At 39.3% G+C, this 23,303-nt stretch overlaps 1 protein-coding gene across 1 annotated transcript in view; it reads right to left on the reverse strand.

Annotated features, from left to right (window-relative positions):
* Positions 1-22,318, reverse strand: part of glceb (glucuronic acid epimerase b) — a 74,769-nt gene extending 52,451 nt beyond the window's left edge. The window contains exon 1 of the mRNA XM_037791914.1: positions 22,124-22,318. The gene's annotated coding sequence lies outside the window, so the exon portion shown is untranslated. The remainder of the gene's footprint in view (positions 1-22,123) is intronic.
* Positions 22,319-23,303: the final 985 nt, after the last annotated feature.

The raw sequence follows: 23,303 nt of genomic DNA on the forward strand, positions 1-23,303 counted from the left end.
TTTACAGATTGTACAACAAGGCCATGTTAATTCTTTGACACTGTTCACAAGTCTATCAGCTTGTAACTCAGTTTGTAACCCAGAACGTCCATGTGACTTGGCTGTAACACTTCTGCCATGGTCCAAATGTCCACTGGAAGCATTTCAGAAGCGGAGCATCTGAAGAACTCTCTTTCTCTCTCTGTGTATTTTAACACAGTGATTAGTTATCTTTAGTATAATCATACACATGAAATATTCCAATCATTTCAAAGTTCCTATTTGCAGTGCAAATGCAAACACAAAAAGCTCCCCAGTGGGCAGTTCCTCTCAGTGAGTCCCCAGGACAGTTGGTCCGAAAACGCCTAATGATGCAAAATCAAAGAAAAAGTGATAACTGTGCTTGGTTTCTTTTTTTCTTTATCTATACAGTAGATACATTTATCGTTGACAACCCATCTGTATGTACAGTATCATTCCCTTATCGCACAAAAACAAGGCTCTTCCCTTGGTTGTATAATCACAGTGTCCTTTTTACATCAGATGGATAAAGCGGGTTGAAGATATGACATTGAGATAGCCACGGTACATCAAATTCGTCATTGCTAACAGGGCTGTCAGAGCTGAGCTGAATGGCAAATGTGCTACTCAGGCATGGGATCTGGTATACAGTAGGTACGGGCGGTGGGGAAGCAGAGGAGAAGAGACATGCCTGTGCTTTGATGGTACAGCAAAGCCTATTTATTCAGCTGCACTTCTTCATATGTGGAGCTCTACAGAGACAGCACATTCACTCCCTTCTCTGCAGTCAGCATTCCCGCGGCTTATAGACTTCAGCAGCATTCATAATGAGAAGGCAGATGTAGAAATAAATGTAAAAGAAAAAAAAGAGGAATTATTAAACTCTCAAGAAAAAAATAATGATCATGAACAGCTCATATGGTCTCCTCCTAGCTCGACACTCAAATAAACTAACAGAGGAGATCACTGGAAGAGGGTAAATGGAGGTGCTACATGCTATCAGACAGAAATTGTATAATTGTGGCTTTTACTTATTGATTGGCCAAAACATTACAAGTGAATAAATTATGAGTTTATTATCTTTAACAACTACTAATCTGAAGACTTTAAAATTTGCTTTTGACCAATCAAAAGAGATATTCTAAAATTGGTCTCAGTTATCTAAATTGTGATCTATAGAAATGTAAAACCTTCATCTCTTTTGAAGCCAATCTCTTTGTGTTCGCCTGATCGACTAAAGCCTGCTCAAGACTTTGAGAACAAAGGCACTCTTACATCTCCTCTACCACGTACAAGCCAGCACTGATTTACAGCACTCATCTGGGAGTCTGCTGAGACTTACAAGTAGAATAACACTTTAATAACTCAATGAATGTTTGATTCTTGCTCGGGGCATCTACAGGCAATTTAGAGTTTCCAGTTCACCTGACCTGCATGTCTTTGGTCTGTGGGAGGGAACAGGAGCACCCAGAGGAGACCCGCTCATGGGGAGAACAAGCTACCTCCACACAGACGGTTTTAGCTGTCTTGCTGCGAGGCAACAGTGCTAAACATTGAGCAGCAGTCGCATTAACTGAATATTTTCCGTCATTGACTGAATTTTTTTTAACAGTGACAGAGAAATCTGAAGGCCGTCCGTCATTTTGACAGACTGGAGTCCTTGGAGCATCTGTGACTGCTACGGATCACAGAGTGGTGCCGGTGCAGCTGCGCCGCTGGTGCTTGCAGGATCGGGAAATCCCACATCCAGAGGGTTTGGTCGTTCCAGTCTACGGTGTGGCAGCAGAGTGCGTGTTCAGCCTTCAGAACAAAATTTACAGCTGTGAGACTACGGGAAAAAAAATCATTCATCTGCTTCGTGTGTTAACATGAAAAGTGACCGTACGGCCGGTGTTGTGTCTCTGTTCATCATTTCTCTCCATGCCATTATAAATGCATGATTTATAAGCTTAAGTTAACACGATAATAACGCCTTAACGCAAATTTGTTTTAACACCACTATTCCTTTAATACATTAGTGCAACTTGTGATTTTTAACACTCCCATGTTTATAGAGTATTAAATACTTGACAAATCTCATATACATTTTGAACAGATAAAAAATGTGCGATTAATCGCGATTAACTATGAACAATCATGCGATTATTTGCGATTATATATTTTAATCGATTGACAGTCCTGAAAAAAACCACAAATACATGCATAGCGAGCTGTCTCAGTCTTGTCTTTGTCCAAAACTCATATTTTTTGAGAAAAGATAGATGTAATCATTTCCAAAAGTCCAACACAACCACTGCCACTGATGCGCTGCACTGTCGTGTTGTAATGGCATTCTAATGGTGTAATAATAGCTGAAAAAAGTTGTCAGGACCAGTTGGCTCCAACATAAATCCCCTTTGACCTGTCAGTTTGAGCAGAAGCTCATTAGCAGAGAGGCTGCTGAAATGATAAAAAACATATTGTGTTCTTTTGTAGGAGTCCAGCTAATGTAATATTGAAGAAAAGTAAACATATAAACTCCAGACTTTTTATAGACACCAGGCAGAGGGCTACCTCCGGGTCTGAGAAGTGAAGCCAATGTGGAATAAACTTGCATTGTTTCTAATAGCCAGCAGGGGGCCACTCAAAAGAAGTCTGATTGTATAGAAGTCTATGAGAAAATGAGCCTACTTCTCACTTGATTTATTACCTCAGTAAACATTGTAAACATGAGTTTATGGTCTCAATCGCTAGTTTCAAGTCTTCTTCAATACAGCATGATGTTTAGTAAATTATGGTCCCATTTAGAGTCAAATAGACCATAAAGCAGGGGATGCTTTAGGGCGTGGCTACCTTGTGATTGACAGGTCGCTATCACGGCGTTGTCCGTGTTTTCATCTTAGAACTTTATCCCTTTCACAGTGTGTTGTCAGTTCATGACAGTTAATTATAACCTTTTCGGTAGCTTAAAAATGTCTTATTCAGCGTTCGGTTGTACTTGGCTCCACCTTCTCGTGTCACTTCTGGTGGCAAAAAATCAATATGCCGTCAAAACGGCAGTCTACAAATCAATGGGTGACGTGACAGTGACTACGTCCACTTCTTGTTTATAGCCTTCAATAATTTCCCAATTTGGGTTCAATAAAGTACATCTATCCATCTAACTATCTAACTATCTATCTATCTATGTATCTATCTATGACACCAGGTAATTAACCAGACAAAATTAGATAAAACACCTCCTGACCCCTCTGGTGATTTAAGACAATGTCAAAAACTGCCGATTAGCTATATTGACAAATGAACACTATCCTAACAGATTACATTTTTTTTGTTCAGATGCATCAAAAGGAAGTCAAATACTTAGAAGTGTGGGCTATGTTGTTGGGCAAACAGAAACCCAGCCAGTAATTTTAGCTCAACAGCATAATTAACCAGACATGATGCAAACAGATTCTTATGGTGGCACAACAACAATTATCTCAAATATTCACAAATGAGCATTAAATCATGAAAAACATCCCGAGAAGGTGCAGTATCGCCAACTTCTAGCAAAGGATGAGCACTTGCTTATACAAGAGCCATCATTAATGTTATAACTGTGCTTTTTCCTACTATGACAAGTAAGAATTTCTCTTGTGAAAAAAGCCCATTATATCTAACTCCTTGCTCACATTAAAAAGACTGAACAACTGAAAATGTTGGATAACCATGAGAACAATCAATATCAGCCTTTTTGTTACAGTTGAAGCCTCACGTAAAAAATAGACCTTTCTCACTGTGGGCATTTCATACGAGTGCAAGCACGGGTGTAATTAATAACTTTAATGGTGGCTCTGTTACAGTTAGCTGTTCCAGTAAGCTGTGTGAAGTGTAGTGGCTGAAAGATCGGGTAGTTTTACCGTAAATCAACTCACAAATGGGGGCTCTTTTGACCCCAAGTAGTTTATCTTTATCTGAAGTTATTGGATGCTACCAAGTGTCCAGACATGGGGCAACAAAAGAGCCACGAAGAGACGCTGAAACAAGTGCTGATGAAGCAGCAAACACTGCTGGGACATCCTCCTAGCTTAATATGTCCAGCCAATCCAATAAAGACTTAACAGGTCTCAGGGGCCAAGGTCGCGCCTCCTACCTTAAAAGAAGGAAAACTTCATTTGCAAGCCTAATCAAGTGTGAATGTCACAGAGGCAAAGCAAAGGAGGGTCGTGGAAGGCTAATTTTGTTCATGCAAGATGAGAGAGCTTCAGAGTCTCCCAGTTTTGCAATATTGAAGGGTGTTGAGTTGTAAAGATGGCTATTAAAACAATTAACTAAGACATCCTTTATCCCCACTGGGTAGTGAGAGTGGATGGCTCTTATGAGAGTGGAGTAAAATGGCAGCCCAGAGATGCCATTCAACGTGCTTCAATTATCAAAGGTAGGCTTAAATTATTCTTCTGGCTGACTACTTTCCTGCTTTGCTGCTGCCGTTATAGGTTATAATTTAGTCTTAATGCACACTTTTTGTAATATGTACATATTATTTGTCACTGCCAATATTAATCATACTCACTGTACATACAGTATATAGACATCTTCACATGTACATAATCATCCAGTCCATGTATATCCATCCAGTATTTATTTCTTTGCAATATTTGTATTGTTTACAACTTCCAGAACACTTGACTTGATTATGATTGTATTCTTATTTTATTGTTGGTCATTATTGTTCCTAGCTGTTATTTCTATTCTGTGTAAGTACATTGAGAGAGCTGCATAAAACCAGAGTCAAATTCCATGTATGTATATGTACTTGGCAAAATAAACCTGATTCTGATTCTTTGACAAATAACCAATAAAATAAAATAGAAATAAAATAAAATAGAATAAATCACAATACAGTGCTGCAACACACTTTTTAAAATGGGAGCAAGGCCGAAGCATGACTGTACCGTCATCACGGTCAACTGCTCAAACGCGCAAGTGTTCAGTCATTTTGTAGCTCCTACATAATGCAGGAGTCACTGTCATTTAGAGACTTTTGCTCTTCAGTTGCTGTTTTAAATGTACAGAGGTATTACTGAAAAATACCCATTATAACCGTTTTAAACTACTTGCTTTGTCTGACCAACTGTCAAAAATGCAAAAGTATTCTGTTTACTATCCTATAAGACAAAGAAAAGCAGCAAATCTTCACATATGAGAAGCTGGAACCAGAGAATGTTTGGCATTTGTGCATGAAAAGTGGCTCAAACAATTAATTGACTATCACAAATGTCACAGTTCCTGTCCAATTTCCTGCCGATCGATGATCTGACTCATTCCAGCTCTATGATGAATTCTCTCAAATTGAATCAAATTTAATGCAAACTCAACACTTCCTGCAGCTGCTTTTTCATAAAAAGCCTTCTAGGGGGGGCATTACACAGGTTCCTGGTGATATTTTAGTCCAATTTGATTCTGGCTTAAGACTATTATTCACTCAATTAATACCTAATTAAGGTAAAGAAAGGAGACTTAATAATACCCTTTTCAGACCAAAACAGTGATGTGGGTCGAAACATGAGCTACCTGACACCATAGAGCACTTTGAATTATTATTTACTCAAGTGCAGTGCCAGTACAGTTATGTGTATGTATACCTCACACCATTTTGCTCAGGTAGTTTTGATTTGCCTCTTTTTGGCATTAAAGGTGCTAAATATCGGATTGGGAGCATTTCTATTGCCCCTCAACGGCTCTCAACATGGTAATGGCGAGCCTTGGCTCGCAGTTAACGGTGCTAACAACGCTAAACAATGCAAACAATGGCGAAAGTGCTGACAGAGATAACAATGTTTACCTGAAGGGGAACCGGATGGTGGGTGCTACGTTTCTGCGGCGCCACCGTCAGTCAGGACGGTGTTATCAACTGTAACCGCCGCATGAAGGCAGTGCAGAGCGGTGGCCATTAGCTAGCCAGTGGGGCACGCTCACATGCACGTACATGCACTAAAAGCACACGTGGCCAGTCCGGCTATGTCAACAAAGCACAGAGAAGCTCTGAATACTATTATTTTCTGAGGAAGAGCGACATCATTCCCTGCTCAGGTAGACATTACTCCTATATCTTTACATAGCAAATAGATATTTGCTGCTATATTAATGCTCTGAATATCAAATCTAGCACCTTTAAAGGAAAATTTAATTCCATTCTAAGTAAGGGTCATGTTAACTTTGCATGACTGCGTTGGCTAATCGGCAAGTTGTCCTTGAGGTAGATCGCAAAGCAGTTACCTAAATGAGCTAATCCAGGGGGCTAATTCCTGTGTTTACTTTTGGTTGGACCAAGAGATGAGTGTTTAAAGTGAAATGTGTAAAACTGAAGCTGCCTGCCCAGATATAAGCTGTGTTTGTCGGAGTCCATGTGTTCCAAATCACAGTTAGCATGACTCATTGTCACAATGGCCACGATTTTGAGAATGAAACCCACCCAGGTAGAAAAATACGGAATTTTTTACTACGCATAATGAATACAAAGTAGCAGAAAAAAACTCTCTATTGGCACAAACACCAACAACCAAGGACAGAGTAGACAAACATGCCATTTGTGTAGCTGGTAGTGCCAAGATAAGGTCTTTTTTTACCTCAATTCCATTATGGGCTACAATTGTTTGAACAAGTGAATGACACAGGAAGTCTGTAGTGAGTAAAAACTGAAGTGAGAAGCATTCAGCTTGTCAATATAACACAAGAGGCGTTATTAACTTTGGTTGCACAGAACACAAGCGGAGAGACAACACGGTGGCATCTCTATTTATTACTGCCATTGAATAGACACTTGCAAGTCAGACTGCTGCAAGAGACAGTTGTGGCTGAGAAGAATAGCACTACATTACTGGCCTCAATGTGTGGTTAACCCATGTGTATGAAGGGGCAGTGGGGTTCTTGGGTTCGGGTACCGATGCTGTTGTGACAGATAGGACAGAAGGCAAGCACTCCACACATAATCACGAGCCAGCCAACCAGAGGATCTCGCTCCCCGTAGAGTGTTACAATTCCTTGGAAAGCCTGTTTGGACCTACCAGCTCTTAATCCTGGCTACATCCACAATACAAAATCAGTGTTTTTTTCTGAAAGACTCGTTCACTGAAAGCCAAAAAATATGGTGAATAATGAGACGGGAGCATGTCTGTTGTCTGTGTGCCTGAGGGCGACTGGGGCCACGCTCTTTTGTTGTCAGGGGGTGGTTGGTATTTAGTATAGAGGAGGGGTATAGAGGAACGTGCCTGGGGGAGGGTTATGGCTCCAAAGTATGCAGACATAAGCTGTCTGCGTGTTGCCTTTGAAGCAGGCCATGGTTGGCTGTGCTGGGAGGGTCACAGGGCAAGGGTTTACAACAGCAATGTCCCACAGAGGGCCTAGACTCATCCAACCCCCTCAACCCACTGCCAAAAATTAACACACAATGTAGGCTAGGAAAGTAACAGAGGCAGCCATTATGAAATGCTCGTTGGGTTGTGAACTTTTGAGTCTTCAGAAATTTACAGTAGAAATAACTTTCAAACCATGAAGGCCTACTGAGGACAAGCAGTTGATTACTTTAACAAGTCTAATAGCATCAACAACTAAGGCTGTCAATCAATTAAAATATTTAATTGCAATTAATCACACATTTTTTTTATCAGTTCAACATGTACCTTAAAAGGGAGATTTGTCAAGTATTTAATGCTCTTATCAACATGGGAGTGGGCAAATATTCTTGCTTTATGCAAATGTATGTATATATTTATTATTGGAGATCAATTAACAACACAAAACAATGACAAATATTGTCCAGAAACCCTCACAGGTACTGCATTTAGCATTAAAATATGCCCAAATCCTAACATGGCAAACTCAAGCCATTGAGTTTGAGCATTGACAGCTCAGGCAACAACAGCTGTTAGTGTGTCAGTGTGCTGACTTGACTATGACTTGCCCAAAACTGCATGTGATTATCATAAAGTGGGCATGTCAGAAAATGTGAGGATCGTGGGTACCCATACAACTCATTTTCATTCACATATCTTGAGGTCTGAGGTCAAGGGACCCCTTTGAAAATGGCCATGCCAATTTTTCCTCGACAAAATTTAGTACCAAAACCAAGGCAATTAGTGGCGTTAAAACAAATTTGCGCTATCTTTGACGGCCCTATCAACAACATAAGAAGGCAGACCGGAGTTTACCACATTTGTAAAGTCAGTGTGCCAAATGCAGTGTTTGCAATCAGCAGCTGTGTCCTAAAAATAAGGACAATCCAGGAGGGTTCGACAAAGTCTCTATACCATCATCAAGCTACTGCTTGCTAGAGAAAAAAATCTATCTTCCAACCCTGTGACATACTAATACAGGGGTCAACACTATATCGTGGACGCCTACAATCCAATGCCAAGACCAGACTACGTGATCAGCTGACCCAACAGATGTGGGGAGCTGGGAACAAAAATGAGCATTGGGCGCCCTTTTTGAATTGCTTGTGATCATCTCGAAAGTTAGAAATATTGGGAAGTTTGGTGTAGAGCTGCAACGATTAATTGATAGTTGTCAACTATTAAATTAATCGCCAACTAATTTGATAATCAATAAAGTGGTTTGAGTAATTTTTGAAGAAAGAGTTAAAAATTCTCTGATGACAGTAAACTGAATATCTGAGTTGTGGACAAAACAAGACATTTGAGGACGTCATCTTGGGCTCTGGGAAACACTGGTCAACATTTTCTGACATTTTATAGACCAAACAACTAATCCATTAATCGAGAAAATCACAGACAGATTAATCAACAATGAAAATAATCATTAGTTGCAGCCTGGTCCTGGTATAATACAGTTGAAAAATCACCTAACAAATACTTCCTTTGTGAAGTTTATAATGTTGAATTTTTGTGAGATTGATCGTGAACTTCATAGAGAAGACAAATGATCCTCCACCAGCCGGCTCATTAACACCAATATTAGATAGTTATCAGAGGCACTGTAACAATTATGTGCTTCAAGAGGTTTAGGCTTTAGGAACATGTCATGCATGTAGCCAAGACAGAGCAGCCTTTTGTCCATTACCCTATTATTAAGCATCGGGACAATGAGATTTTTTACTGCATTAGAGACAAAAATCTCGGCATGAGTAAGTTGAAGCAGCTACAGCAGTGAGCCAGACAGAAAATGACATCCTGTAGGAGACACATCAACGACATTTAGGCAAGCTGAAGGAAGATGGTATAACAGCTTGGCGCCAGCAACTTACAGTCCACAATAGCTCTTAACTGTTCTGTGAAATGGGTCCTATTCGGGTGGAAAAATATGCAACAAATACAAGGCAACATTCCTCTTTTCTTTTTCACTTCAGTTGCCTTTGTGCTGTGAACCTTTGTTCCTCAACACATTAAAGATTTGCATTGCAAAATTGCCTTTAATATAGCACTTTACTTTCAATGGAAGCACTGATGTTAAGAGGATGGGGAAGTTGACACGGAGCAGTAAGTCCAAGTTGGGAGTGGTTTAGTGCCCAATGAGAGAGAAAACATCAGGCACTTTCTTATTTTAAGGTGTGGATAGTACAGACAATAGCAGTATGGAACGAGAGTAGAACAACTTGAATATGACGTTTAATCCGTGTCCTAACTGGATGTGACGTGAGCGAGCATCAGCGACAAAATCAGCTTGATTACATTGTTTTCTACAGGAGTGTCCTAACTGGCAGTGAGCGATGCGGCGCTGCACAACGTAACATGCTTTTACAATTGTCATATTTTTAAAATCTATTCGGTAAAAAAAATGGCATCACTTGAAGAATCGTTCTTGCTGCTGCCTCTAAACATCCTATAAATGACAATTTTCCCATCTGACTGGCTACTCAAAAAAATTGGGAAACTCTCTGCACAGGTCATCAGGAAGACTAAAGAGTCCCAGATGGGTCAGTCCACTGCTGGGAAGAAAACCCCATCTTAACACAGGTCATTGGTGTAAAGTGGATATAAAACTACTAGCCTGTTTTATCAATATCCAACATCCACTCAGCAGGCTATTCAAGTGAACGACAGCATTAAAGGGTCTCAAAGGACCAACATACACAAGATGGCAGAGTTGAATGCTTCCATGCTAGATGGTGGGATGTGAGGAGCTGGAAAGAAATGGCTAATTTAAAGAGGATTTTCTGGTCAACTTCAGCAAGAAAAGGAGCATCAACAGTAGAGCTGCCATCTGCCAGCTTGGTCACAAACAACCAACATCTGATAATCTCTCTTCTGCCACTGGGTGTGGGCAATATGGATCAAGTCTTATGTTGAAAATATGTGAATTATATCACAATGGTAATATACTGTATATCAGGAAATATAGTCTATAGGGATTTCTGGATTCCCAGATGGGAATGTCTGTTTTTGGCAACCCAGTCTCACTCCCAGCTCGTCAAATACCGCGGATTGGGTAACACACCTCGGCATCGGAAACCGACGCACAGATGCACCCATTAGCGACAGTATGTGACATACCGGGATTTCAACTAAATCCAATGTAGACCCACCCGCAGCATTATTTGACGCTTGGAGAAAGTGATGTAGTATTAATAGCGTGAGAGTCCACCAAGGGGTCAAACAAACAAGACTTTCAACCAGGAGACCGCTGTTAGTGTCTCGTGTGAAACTAAAAGTAACGTTGACTTATTTTGTCACGTCAGTCGTTAGTCACGTGACTCTTTAGTATCGTCAGTCCCGTGAGTCGGTAGTCAGCAAAGTAACGTCAACCACGACCGTTTCCTAACCCTAACTAAGTGGTTGTGTTGCCTAAACCTAACTTCCTGAGAAAACGGAAGTTTATTTTGAAAGGACACTGTGCATGTGATGAGGGTATACTGACACGCCGTCCCCGACATGTCCAAAAGTAACGCAAGTGTTACCCAGTGCGTCGGTCTCTAATGCTGAGGGGCACTGACCAAGCGGCGGTATTTGACGAGTTGGGAGTGAGAATGTTTTGTTTTTTGGCTAATCCTGTGAATGAAGTAACTGACAAATCAACGTACTTCATCACACTGATGCAAAAATCCCCTAAATCCAATATTGCAATAAAGCAGTCCTGCTCGCTGATTTGCTATATTGCCCACAATGGCCCAATACAAAGATATTAAAGGGATAGCTACTTTGGTAGAAACATTACAATAAAATCTTTACTGGCTAAAACATCTCCATAGTCTCATGGTATGGTATTTTTGGCCAACCGTATCTGCCACCCAAACATTTCAGTAAACCTCTCCCAACATCATTACAAAACTGGGACAGAGAAAAGGCGTGTAAGTTTTGGTTACAATTATTTAGTCAGTGTGGGCAGCAAAAAGGCTCATAAACTGAATGTTGAGGACACAACAGAACAATAAAAGAAGTATAGTGTTAGATATTCAAATATCTTCTGCTTATAATTTGGCAGCATTATCTCTTTTTGGGCTGCTGGTAGAAAACAGATGGGAAAGCCTCAGAGTGTGAGAAAAGACTCAGCCTCACGCAGACCTTTCCTTTAAAACTTAATTAAGATGATAAACACGCTCCAAAAAAAGGTCTTGTAAACACAGATGGAAATAATGTTACAAATTGCTTTGCATGTTCAGATCAGATTTTTTTTCCATCATCCAAAATGTATAATTAGTTGATAATAATAGACAGAAAATGACTGTACTTTTTAAGGCACAATTAGAAAAATTTGAAATATACAGAATCTAACATAATAAGGAGGAAGAGAGTGTATATTAGCTGGCATCGTATCCCACTGGTAGCTGCTAGAGCCAAGAACTAAATATGATTTACATTGGTACCATCAGCTGGCTGAAGTAGAGGAGGATTCATACAGAAGCTGGATCACTCAGAAGACCTAAAGCCAAGTTCACACTACACGACTTTCAAAGTGGTCACATCGCAGTACTGTTCACACTACACAACTTGCTGTCTTGTAATCGGGAGTCTTGAAGTCGTTGTGGTTTTCACACTACACGATTGACGGTAGACAGGCGGTCACACACTACAAGATCTTTCACCGGGAGGAATCCCCGATGAGGTCTCCAAACTACGTTTTGTCACGAAAACACAGGCGTAGGCATGCTTGTTGATGTTGTCGTTGGCACACGTGTTCACATGATAGCGTATTTCCACACGTCTTTATATGTAGATCAGTCACCGTATTTGGAAATGCAACACATACAGTAAAGTTCTTATTGATACAGGTAACCCCTCCGCCAGGTTTACCCTCAACCTGTGTCTCAAGATCTCATTGGCTGTAGCTCCAGCCAATTCGCACGAAAAGGCGTATAAATGCCACGATAATGCTCAAGGCGTTTAGCTTGCGATAAGTACGCCTTTCTTGATTTCTACATGTCATTTGTACGCCATGTATCCCGTACTGATTGCTATGTTAACACATCCACGTATAAATGCTACAGTAAGTGTTAGTGACGTAGTATAAAAAGCGAAAAAGAGCACTGATGGTTGGCGGGTGGATCCAACAAACACCAGACTTTTAAACAGGAGACCCGTGTTCAAGACCTTTGTTAACTGGTGTTTTATTTTGTAAGTTACGTTAGTGACGTTTGTCAAATTTTTTAACTGAAGCTAGTAACGTGTTTTCCACTTACTTATTTTATGCCCAACCATGATGTTTTCCAGTACCTAACTAGGTGTTTTTTCTTGCCTGAACCTATGTTAGCGGTTTTCTTGCCTAAACCTAACTGCGGACATTGGTGAGGCGTAGAAATTACACGCAAAAAGTTGCGTCCAGATATTTAGCCTGCTAGATATCTGGAATGTGTCTGCGAGGCATCGGCAAGCCTCTCGGCTCGTGTCTTTGAACAGTTCACACATATTGGTGGAGCGCCGAGCCAACGTGGATTTGCGTCTGATCTGGGGCTTTTGTAGGGGAGATCCAATAACTGTTGCCGAGTGGAAAATCAGGGCTAAAGTTGTGTAGTGTGAACTAGGCATAAATAACCCCGTAAGTGCCACACAGTGACGAACACTTAGATCTTAGACCTTTATGATGGTGGTTCAAGACAGACATGTTTAGACTTGGCAAAAGGCTTAGGCATAACAGTATAATAATAGGTAATGATATTCTTTTACAACTTCCTAATTCAGAGAGCAGGTGAGAGAGCAATGGTCTCAGGTTTAAGGCTAGTAATTACAGCAGTGTACACAGCAAAGGACTGGATATGCTGCAAGTTGCATTCTACTTTGCTCCCACTCTGCAGTAAAAGGGCCACAGAAAAGGGGTAAAAATGAGTAGAGTTCAATATAAAACAATTTCTATTTGACAGCTTTCGTTCCTGCTTTAAATGGACCACATGTTCGAAACAAGAAGAGAGAACTTCAGCCACAAGGACACTTGACTGTTTCATGCAGTGTGGTGAAATGTGCTGATTAAGGGCACTCATCAGGGGACAGACTGAAATGGCTCTGGAAGGACAGACAATATAAATCGAAGCACAGCGACGTAAAACTGCACTCTGCCAAATTCAGCAGATAGAACTAGATAGGGCCCAATGTTTAATATTTACTGGAGATGACAGAATGAATGGGACCAAAAATTGACACTGGACATTCGTAGGACAACGCACGAAAACTTTTCTAAGATATCATATGAACCGTTGTATGAGAATATGTTGCATTAAGAGATACCAAACAAAACCGCAACAGGCTCAGAGATCAGAACTGCATCTAAAGGGCTGCCTATATGCCCATAAATTGAAGTATTGTGTGTCTTATACACAAACATAAATATGCATCAAGATAGGCAATGAAATCATAACATAATACAGTGTATAAAACAGAACTGTAGTGTGAAAATGGATTAAAAAACATCATGCTGCATGGTGTTTTCTGCTGGACGAGTAACTTTTGAAATGGTACATTCTGCACCACAGTAGGAAATGGCCTTAATAGATCTAAGAGGGGCGTATAGAGCTGTTGATCAATACCAGTGACTAAAGGATTACTTCGCCAGGTGCTGAGATTTATGGATTTCAAAGCTCTTTGTTTGGGTCTAAATTGGTTGTTGGTATTTCAAGTTTAATTCAGAATCTCCTCCTAATGAAGTATTACAACATATTATTCCATAGTGTTCACCTATATATACAATATTTTGCAGTGATAACCTGTATTCTGTCTTTGCTGGGTGTTTATATCAATTCTGTGTTCTGATTAGCTGACTGCCTAATGTAATTAGCAAGCTGCCAACTTCTGCCAGTGTTATTGCAATCTGCCACCACTCAAAAATAGTACAAACACACACTATGGAACAATGTTTTGTTCGTAAGTCTTTGTTAGCACATTTCTGGAAGCACTGTCTGGCTATGAAACCATATACCAAACTAAAAACCTTCCACAAACATCATCTTCTTCTTCTTCTTCTTTCTACTCTCTGTTCCCACCGGCCAGCTGGTACAAACTGGAGCACCAGTTCGTTTTAAGCAGCTTTAGTCAGTAAGTTTAAAACAGTAATTCTGCGAAGCCAACCTTTAAAAGATGCAAACCAGGAAATAAGCGATGGTTAAATCAGTTTGAAAGAAAGCGTACTTTTTACACATTTACCGCGTAGAACTAGCACTATATTCTCAAATTATTTATCGTGAAAAACAACTAACAAAACAAAAACAGATAATGAAAAATCCTGGAAAATGATCTGCAGTGAAAAACAGTAAGAGAAGGCGAGATATAGGACTACACAAATGTCACATAAACTGTATCTTTATCATATAATTATCCAGATGAATAAACAAACATATTAACGCAAGTATTTTGCATAAGTGTTTCATTAAAGAGTGTGACTAATTGCAGAATGTGTATACAGGTGTGCAATCTGTGCAAATATACATAGCTCCAAGTGTGTGAATAAGTGTGAAAAGGAAACACCAAGTATCAAGGTAAAGATATTCATGCAAAAACACTCATTATTACTCACACGCTAGCCTGTAAAATGTGAATAAGATCGCTAAATCCAAACAGAAACGGCTCATTTAGATTGTTTGCACGGCTCACAGTGACACCATTCATCACTGACTTGAATGTATTTGATCATTGTGTTTATGTCTAGATGGATGAGCGGCAGCAAGCAGAATACATATTAATGACACTACGGAGTATGAAGAGCAATATTAAACATAAATAAATACATGAAAATGCATTTCTTATTCATTCATTCACCATGAAAACGACTGCTCTTCACTTCCACCTCTGAAATGTGTGTCTTCCACTTCCCTTTCCACTAGGGGAAAAACTACTTTGCATCCGCTTCACTCCATTGCCTTTCTGGTTCATGTGTAAATTCAGAGCATCAAAGGAAACCAGACAGAAACTTTTAGAAACGCTAGCCAGGCTGGCTGCCAGGTATCAATGCTGGTTGCCAAAGTTGACAGAACGGCTGCCATAAAGTCATAGATTACAACTGGAGCAATAATGATTCTGGGTAATCGCACCCCATATTTCAGTTTAACTAAAGAGTACTAAATCTTATTAGAATTTTCCAGAGTTTCAACCGCATCTCACAGTTTTCCTCAATAGTTCCAAGGTCAGGAAAGAACTTTCGTATTCAAATTAGTATCCTAAAATTAAAGGGTAAATTTCAGTATGAGGAATAATCATAGATATTTGGTGCCTTCAAACGAAACCGGTGAGCTCATGTTTACAACACGGGAAGTCTTGTACACAACATGCTGGCGTTCAAGTGTTTAAGTCGTGAGAACACCGCTGCTAAGCAACGGCAATATTAACTACTGATAAATATTACTGTCGGTGTTGTTGTTGGCACTAACTCATGTTGTTCCCTCCTATCTAGATCCTTGCTTGTGTTGTACGAACTCTGAGATGTACGTTGCTTTGGACAAAAGCGTCTGTGAAATGAAATTATAGAATTGTAGGTGTCTAGAAGCCACAGAAGCTAATAATTTAGCAAGCTAGCAAGCGGGTAACATAATGCAGTAAATGCAAAGGCATAATGACAGAGGAAAAAGATGAGGCCGTTGAGAATATAGAATATTTTCCTCAGACCTATTGTAAAATTAAGATAAACAATATTCGACTAAAATTACGATATAATGGGCGCCTGGGTTAGCTCAGTTGGTAGAGCGGGCGTCCATGTATCAAGGCTTGGTCCTGACCGCGGCGGCCCGGGTTCGAATCCGGCCTGTGGCCCTTTCCGCATCCACTCTCTCTCTCCCCCTTTCCAAGACTCTATCCACTGTCCTCTGAATAAAAAATGGAAAATGCCCCCAAAAAAATAACTTTAAAAAAAAAAAAAAAAAAAAATTACGATATAATAACTTATGTACCGAAAAATTAACTTCCGTGGCCTCCGCCATTTCTGACAACGTCAACAAACACGTCACAACTCATTAACTCGGAGCTTTCAGAAACTTTCCACTTACGAGGTCATGAATACCACAAGAGGGGGGCGTTTATATGGACTCTTCTTGTGAACATGGTAAACACGACCCCATTTGAAGGCACCATGTACTGTATATAAGAAGTAGACGTAAGTCACCATGACGTCACTCATTGGTCTGTGGATTTCTGTTTAGAAAGCCGGCATCTTGGTTTTTGGCCGTCACTATCTTGGTGAAGTGACACAAGAGGGTGGAGCTAAGTACAACCGAACGCTGAATAAGACATTTTCAGGCGACCAAAACGTTAATATTAACTTTCATGAACTGAAAACACACTGTGAAAGGGTTAAAGTTGTAAGACAAAAACACGGACAACTCCCAGACCGGACAACGCCGTGGTAGCGACCTGTCAATCACAAGGTAGCCACGCCCTAAAGCATACCCTGCTTTATGGTCTATTTGACTCTAAATGGGACCATAATTTACTAAATGAACATCATGCTGTATTGAAGAAGACTTGAAACTAGTGATTGAGACCATAAACTCATGTTTACAATGTTTACTGTGGTAATAAATCAAGTGAGAAATAGGCTAATTTTCTCATTGACTTCTATACTAAAGCGTCTTGAGATAACTTCTGTTGTGATTTTATGCTATACAAAAATAAATTGAATTGAATTGAATTGAATTATACAATCAGACTTCTTTTTGCAACCAGAGGAGTCGCCCCCTGCTGGTTATTAGAAAGAATGCAAGTTTAAGGCACTTCTGCATTGGTTTCACTTCTCAGACCCGGGGTTGCCCACAAGGAATAATGTCCTCTTGCAAAATCATTTAAATAGGGTTTTATCAGAATTTAGTAAATGCATTGAAAGCTTTTACCAAGATCGTCTGACTTGCCATGTTAATACTCTCAAGTGTGGAGCCCACTGTCCACTCAGCTGCCTCCTGATTTATTAGCTCTGCTTTGTCTCTCAAGTTTTTTGCTTTTCATTCATTTGGGTGGAGCTGCCTCAGCGCTGATACTACTCTGTTTACTGCTGACCCCGTACTTACTTTGAGATTCAGTATATCTGACAGAGTAAACCAGTGCAACATTGATATTTATTTTTAAAGTGGTTTTAACAAACAAAAGTGGTTGTCAACAGCATCATCCAGACTAAATTAAATGGTTAATGTGGTCCAAATTTGGCAATTGTTAGTCTTGACCCCTGCCAGACACTTACATGCTGAAATAAACTCAGTGACTAAGCAAAAATCGAGGTGGGTTAATGGGGATGTGCTCACTCTGATTATGAGTACACAGCTCAGATATGTATCAGACTATGGCATATGACAAAGTCCACAGTCAGAGTATTACCTTAACTCAGCTGACTATAATCAAATGAGGCATGTGTGAGGGATGAAGTAGGTATGTGACAGTGAAACATTTAAACATGTTTCAGCTGGCTCTTGAGCAAAATGTGAAGCATATAAGTTATTTGATAGTCAGCCGCCATAATAAAAAACTACTCAGTATAGCCTGTGGTGTAGTTTGAAATATGAAATCCACATCATAGCAGTTTGGAAAAAGACCTAATGTACAACATTCGTCATTACAATTTGAAACATGACCCCCCTAAACCAGCCATAAAAGTGTAGCCGTTCTACTTCCTCCTTTCATTCAACTGGCTGTTTGATAGCATAGACATGAGGTGTTTTGTTGTGTAGAGGACACTCGAGGAGCCCAGGACACTCTTTAATACCGCCTCTTGAGAGAAATTTACAGATTCAAAGATCATACGCTTAGCAAGGTGCAGACCAGCAGACAAATAAGCACTGCAAGTAAAAAAAAATCATGTCACACAACTCTCCTCTCATATAATATATTTATTTCCACCAAACTATTTCAGCAACATAGCCTTTATCACAACTTTTTAAGGGAATGAACACAGTATATGGGGAATGTGTTATATGGCCACTGCAGTACAAAAATGTCAAAGTAGGTTTGGGGAATTTTTAATAACAATGCCAAGTTGATTTTTCAGTTGTAAAATGTCCCGCTCAGTAGATATCATGGTCACAATTAAAAAGAAAACCCAAAAACAACAACTAAGGGATGAGCATCACATTTTTTGCATGTTTTAAAAAATTACTATCAGCCAGCCGATATATTATCTGCTTTTTAAACTCCCAAATACCTAGGGCTGCCCCCTCTTAGGGCCCAGACACACCAAACCGACATCAAAGAACTAGCGACGACGAAGGCCGCCTGTTTCGTTGCCTCACTTCGCCTACGTGTCGGCCAAAAAGTTGCACTCGTACACTGCAAAGACCGCAGCCAAAGTTGAACTACCACGTACAGTACGTTCTGCGCCTGCGTGAGATGAAATAACTCTCCATACCAGCAGGCGGCAGTAGTCTGTATTTGTCATTCAAAAAGTGAAACCGAGGACTGCGGATATACAAGCCGTTGTTATGATACGTACCAGAAACAAAACGGCGTTTGACGACCATTTTCACACCACTCTCACTCACCACTTAGCTTCATTCCAGATGGCCATGTCTTTGTGAAAATATCCGTGTCTAGTGGCAAATGTACAAGTAATTTCCTCTGTTCAAAAGTATAATTATGTAATTTTTGAGACACATCTAAGCCAAACTGTTTATTACGCAGTTGTAGGGCGGGACAATATGGAGAAAATCAAATATCACAATATTTTGGACCAAATACCTCAATATCAATATTGTGACAATGTTGGGTTGACTATTGGTGATTTTACAAAATATTCACACAATGAGATTTCTGATAAATAATCATCAGTAATGTGGATGTAATGACGAAGTGGGTAAAGGCAAATAATAGAACAGCTAGAACAGTCTGGTAAGTTCAGAAAATTACATCACTTTACTGTAATGCAGCTTTTAAAACCAGGAAAAGACGACACTTACTGTATGCCATATTACGATATTACGATATCCAAATATCACGATATCAATATAATGTTGATATATTGCCCTGCCGTACCCAGTGGTAGTTTTGTCCTCTCTCCCCCTTCATACCTTTCTGGATGAACGTAGGATCACAACCAAGGTGCACCATTAAATACTACAAGAGATCCTTCCTCCCACTGGCTTTTAGTATGCACAATGCCTCTCTCGCTGCCGACACTGACATTGACAAGGGATTATTACCATATACCTCAAACTCAATTCACTGTTTCTATTCCTATTATAACTATTCTAAAACAGCTCCGTTTTCTTTTCATTTTCCATTGATACAATATACACTATATATGCTACAGGGCTGTCCTCAATACCATTTTTGGACTTCGAAGCTTCAGTGAGAAATATTCGAAGATACGCGGAGCAGTGCGGTGTGACAGGCTGACATGTTCTTCTGTCTGTCTACATCTCCCCCGTTTCAGTGCCGCTGCCGCACCACTGTACACACAAGCACCTCTACACACAACAAACAGCGATATCCGTCTGAGAATGACTAATAATCATTAATAATGTTGTGGGATTACTCCTTATTTCATGGGCTATTTTGGGATTTATACATTATTATTACATACTTCTACAGTATATAAAAAATAAAACAAATTAAAAAACGAAGCATTCGAATAGTGGTTTGGAGGTTGAATACCATGGCAACGGTTGAAGCTCTGAATCATTCGGGTCAGCCCTAATATGCTATGTGCTGTACAGTATAGCTGCCCACTGCTCCTAATACTAGGATGGGTTAAACGCAGAGAGTAAATATCACTCTGTGCTGTGTACAAAAACAATGTGTGACAATAAAAGCTGATTTACATTTACAGTTTACATTACACATCTCTGTACAGTTTATTCATTGCTTGTAATTTGAAACATCCTAACCCTTCAAATTAATCAATGCATTACCCCCTCATTAGTACATTGCACCTCCCTATATTTTGTTTCACTTATTTTATCTCATTTTGGTTTGCATGTACAATTAATTTGACTATGTACATACATATAGTACATTTGAACTAAGTCTATGCCTATTGATATCAAGCAACACGTGCACAAAAACTCCTATCAGCATGAATACCGCTCTTATCTTCTTTGCTGGACATTTACAAGGAACTCAATGTCAGTATCCTGAAAATAGCTTAATGCCAACTACATCACATACTTAAAGCACAGAGCTGTGTAGTTCCCAAAACACAAAAGGATCAGACTGTAAAAGACTGGTATGGATAGACAATTTAAGACTCATCCCCCCTCGGCACAACACAAAGTGCCTGGGTCAGCCCTTCATGCTGGTAGCCATCAGGCACTTTAAGAACTTTAAACATGCACTATCTGCAACCATCTTGGACTTTATCCACTGGCGCACTTTACACTTACTTTACACTATACATCCTATATACCACTTTATAGACTGCACATGTGTACATATTACATTTATTTATTGTACATACTACATTTATTTATTGACGGAGTGTACACACTATGTTCACCCATTCAACTCTGTATCTTTTATATCTCTATTATTGTTTTTATCATTTTTGTATACCTTTACCTCTCCTGTGTTTCACTCTGTTTGCTGATGTTGCTGCTTTGACACCTGAATTTCCCTCCGGGGATTAATAAAGGTTCATTTGATCTTATCTTATCTTATGTGTATGCAAGGACCACTAAAAATCCTCAATCTCTGATTGCTGTATTCCAAGAAGCACAATTACACAAAGTGGTCTTTTATCTATAGTCTCTAATAACAGGACAGCTGCAGTAACGCTTGTAGGTGGACATATTGTGGATAGGGGAAACAACATTTACTACTTTTTACATTCTCATGTGCAATATCACTGTTCATTGTGTGCAATATTAATGTCCAACATGTGCAATATTACTTATTTTTCTGTTTGTTAGCTTACTTTACCTTTTTTTTATTTTACTTATCTTATCTTATTTACTCATTTTACTAAATGTATCTTACTTAATTGTTATTCTATTAGGCACTGGTGCTAGAAATAGTACTTTTTTTTATTTTATACACTTGAACTTGTTGAAATTTTGTTGTATTTTTTTAGCAATCTCTGGCACAAGGATTTCCTTCAGGATTAATAAAGTTCTATCTTATCTGATCTTATCTCTGAGGATGGAGAAGAACTTACTGCACATTGGAAAGAGACACCGAGGAGTATCAGGGTAAACTAGCAATGAAAAGTATCTATTCTGTTGGGTGAAGACACATCTCTACTGGAAACAAACAAGCGAAACTGTCCTCTAAACCCAGAGATGACTGGACTCTAGCTAACCGGTGCCACAAGTTTAAGTTTGTCAGTTTCTGATCTGGTCCATTCACAAAAAAACCAGCCTGTCATGACTTGCTCTCGTAGCCACATCATCAACACAACCTCTCCAACAACAGCACAATCATGTAAAAGGCTGATATATGTCTGGTGTTAAGCTGGCAGACAGAGCTATAGCCAGCTAGCTAGTGAGCCAGCCAGCCAGCAGCTACTTTATAGTAAGCAGATGTATGGTTAGCATACAAGCTAACAGAGGTATTCATACCAGAGAGTCAACACTGAGCTTTGAAGTTCCTCTACCTCCTCCTCCGGGTCCCTTAACACCAGCAGACCAGCTGAAGGTTGGGTTAAACACTTTCTACGGTGAAGTGTTTCACTAATATACGATGTGACAGAAGAGGAAAGGAGGACTGGTGGTATTTAAGTGTTGCTGTGCTGATGTGAAACAGGAGAACTGTGGTAGAGATCAGCTAGCTCTGCAGACTCAAGAGTCTGCACACAGAGAGAGACAACAAGAGCTTACCTGCAGGAGTAAAGGTGTCCTCAAGAGACGGGGTTTGTTCAGGGGACACCAGAAGTAGTTGTTTTCGGTTGGTGGGTCAGTTTAAAGGACTCCTGTTTCACCTCAGGCTGAAGCAAGGTTCAAGGGAAGAAGGGACTGTCTGAGTGTGCTGCTGCTGCCTCCAGCCACAACAGCGACTGACTGACTACAGCTCAGGGTCTGCTGCTCACTGAGGGAGCGGGAGTATCGCGAGATAGGACGAGATCTCGGATATATCTACAAACCAATCAAATTGGTTCAATTGGAGACAAGCATTTGTTTTGTTGGTGCTCTATGGAAAATAAATAAAATAAAGTAAACTTAAATAAAATACAAATAAAGTAAAATAAAATAAAATAAAATAAAATAAAATAAAGTAAAGTAAAGTAAAGTAAAGTAAAATAAAATAAAATAAAATAAAATAAAATAAAATAAAGTAAAATAAAATAAAGTCGCGTGAAAATAACAGTAAAGGTAAAAAAAAGAAGATTGTTTCTTTTTTGTAAAATCATATTTACCTGTGATGAGCTTGTCTAAATGCTATTTAAAGAGCAACTTGCAGGTTGAATTTTTTTATACTAAATTTATACTTTACCTTTCATGAAAATAGCCATTTGAAAAGTTAATGCAGGATTTGTATATATTTTACAAGATAAAAAGGCAGAAATTCAGAGGAAAAAGTAGCAGTTTTGAGCGAGATAGGACGAGATCTCGGATATATCTACAAACCAATCAAATTGGCCGACTGGAGACAAGCATTTGTTTTGTTGGTGCTCTATGGAAAATAAATAAAATAAAGTAAACTTAAATAAAATACAAATAAAGTAAAATAAAATAAAATAAAATAAAATAAAATAAAGTAAAGTAAAGTAAAGTAAAGTAAAATAAAATAAAATAAAATAAAATAAAGTAAAATAAAATAAAGTCGCGTGAAAATAACAGTAAAGGTAAAAAAAAGAAGATTGTTTCTTTTTTGTAAAATCATATTTACCTGTGATGAGCTTGTCTAAATGCTATTTAAAGAGCAACTTGCAGGTTGAATTTTTTTATACTAAATTTATACTTTACCTTTCATGAAAATAGCCATTTGAAAAGTTAATGCAGGATTTGTATATATTTTACAAGATAAAAAGGCAGAAATTCAGAGGAAAAAGTAGCAGTT

This window comes from Sebastes umbrosus, chromosome 2 (genome assembly GCF_015220745.1).
Source record: "Sebastes umbrosus isolate fSebUmb1 chromosome 2, fSebUmb1.pri, whole genome shotgun sequence".
NCBI classification, from domain to species: domain Eukaryota; kingdom Metazoa; phylum Chordata; class Actinopteri; order Perciformes; family Sebastidae; genus Sebastes; species Sebastes umbrosus.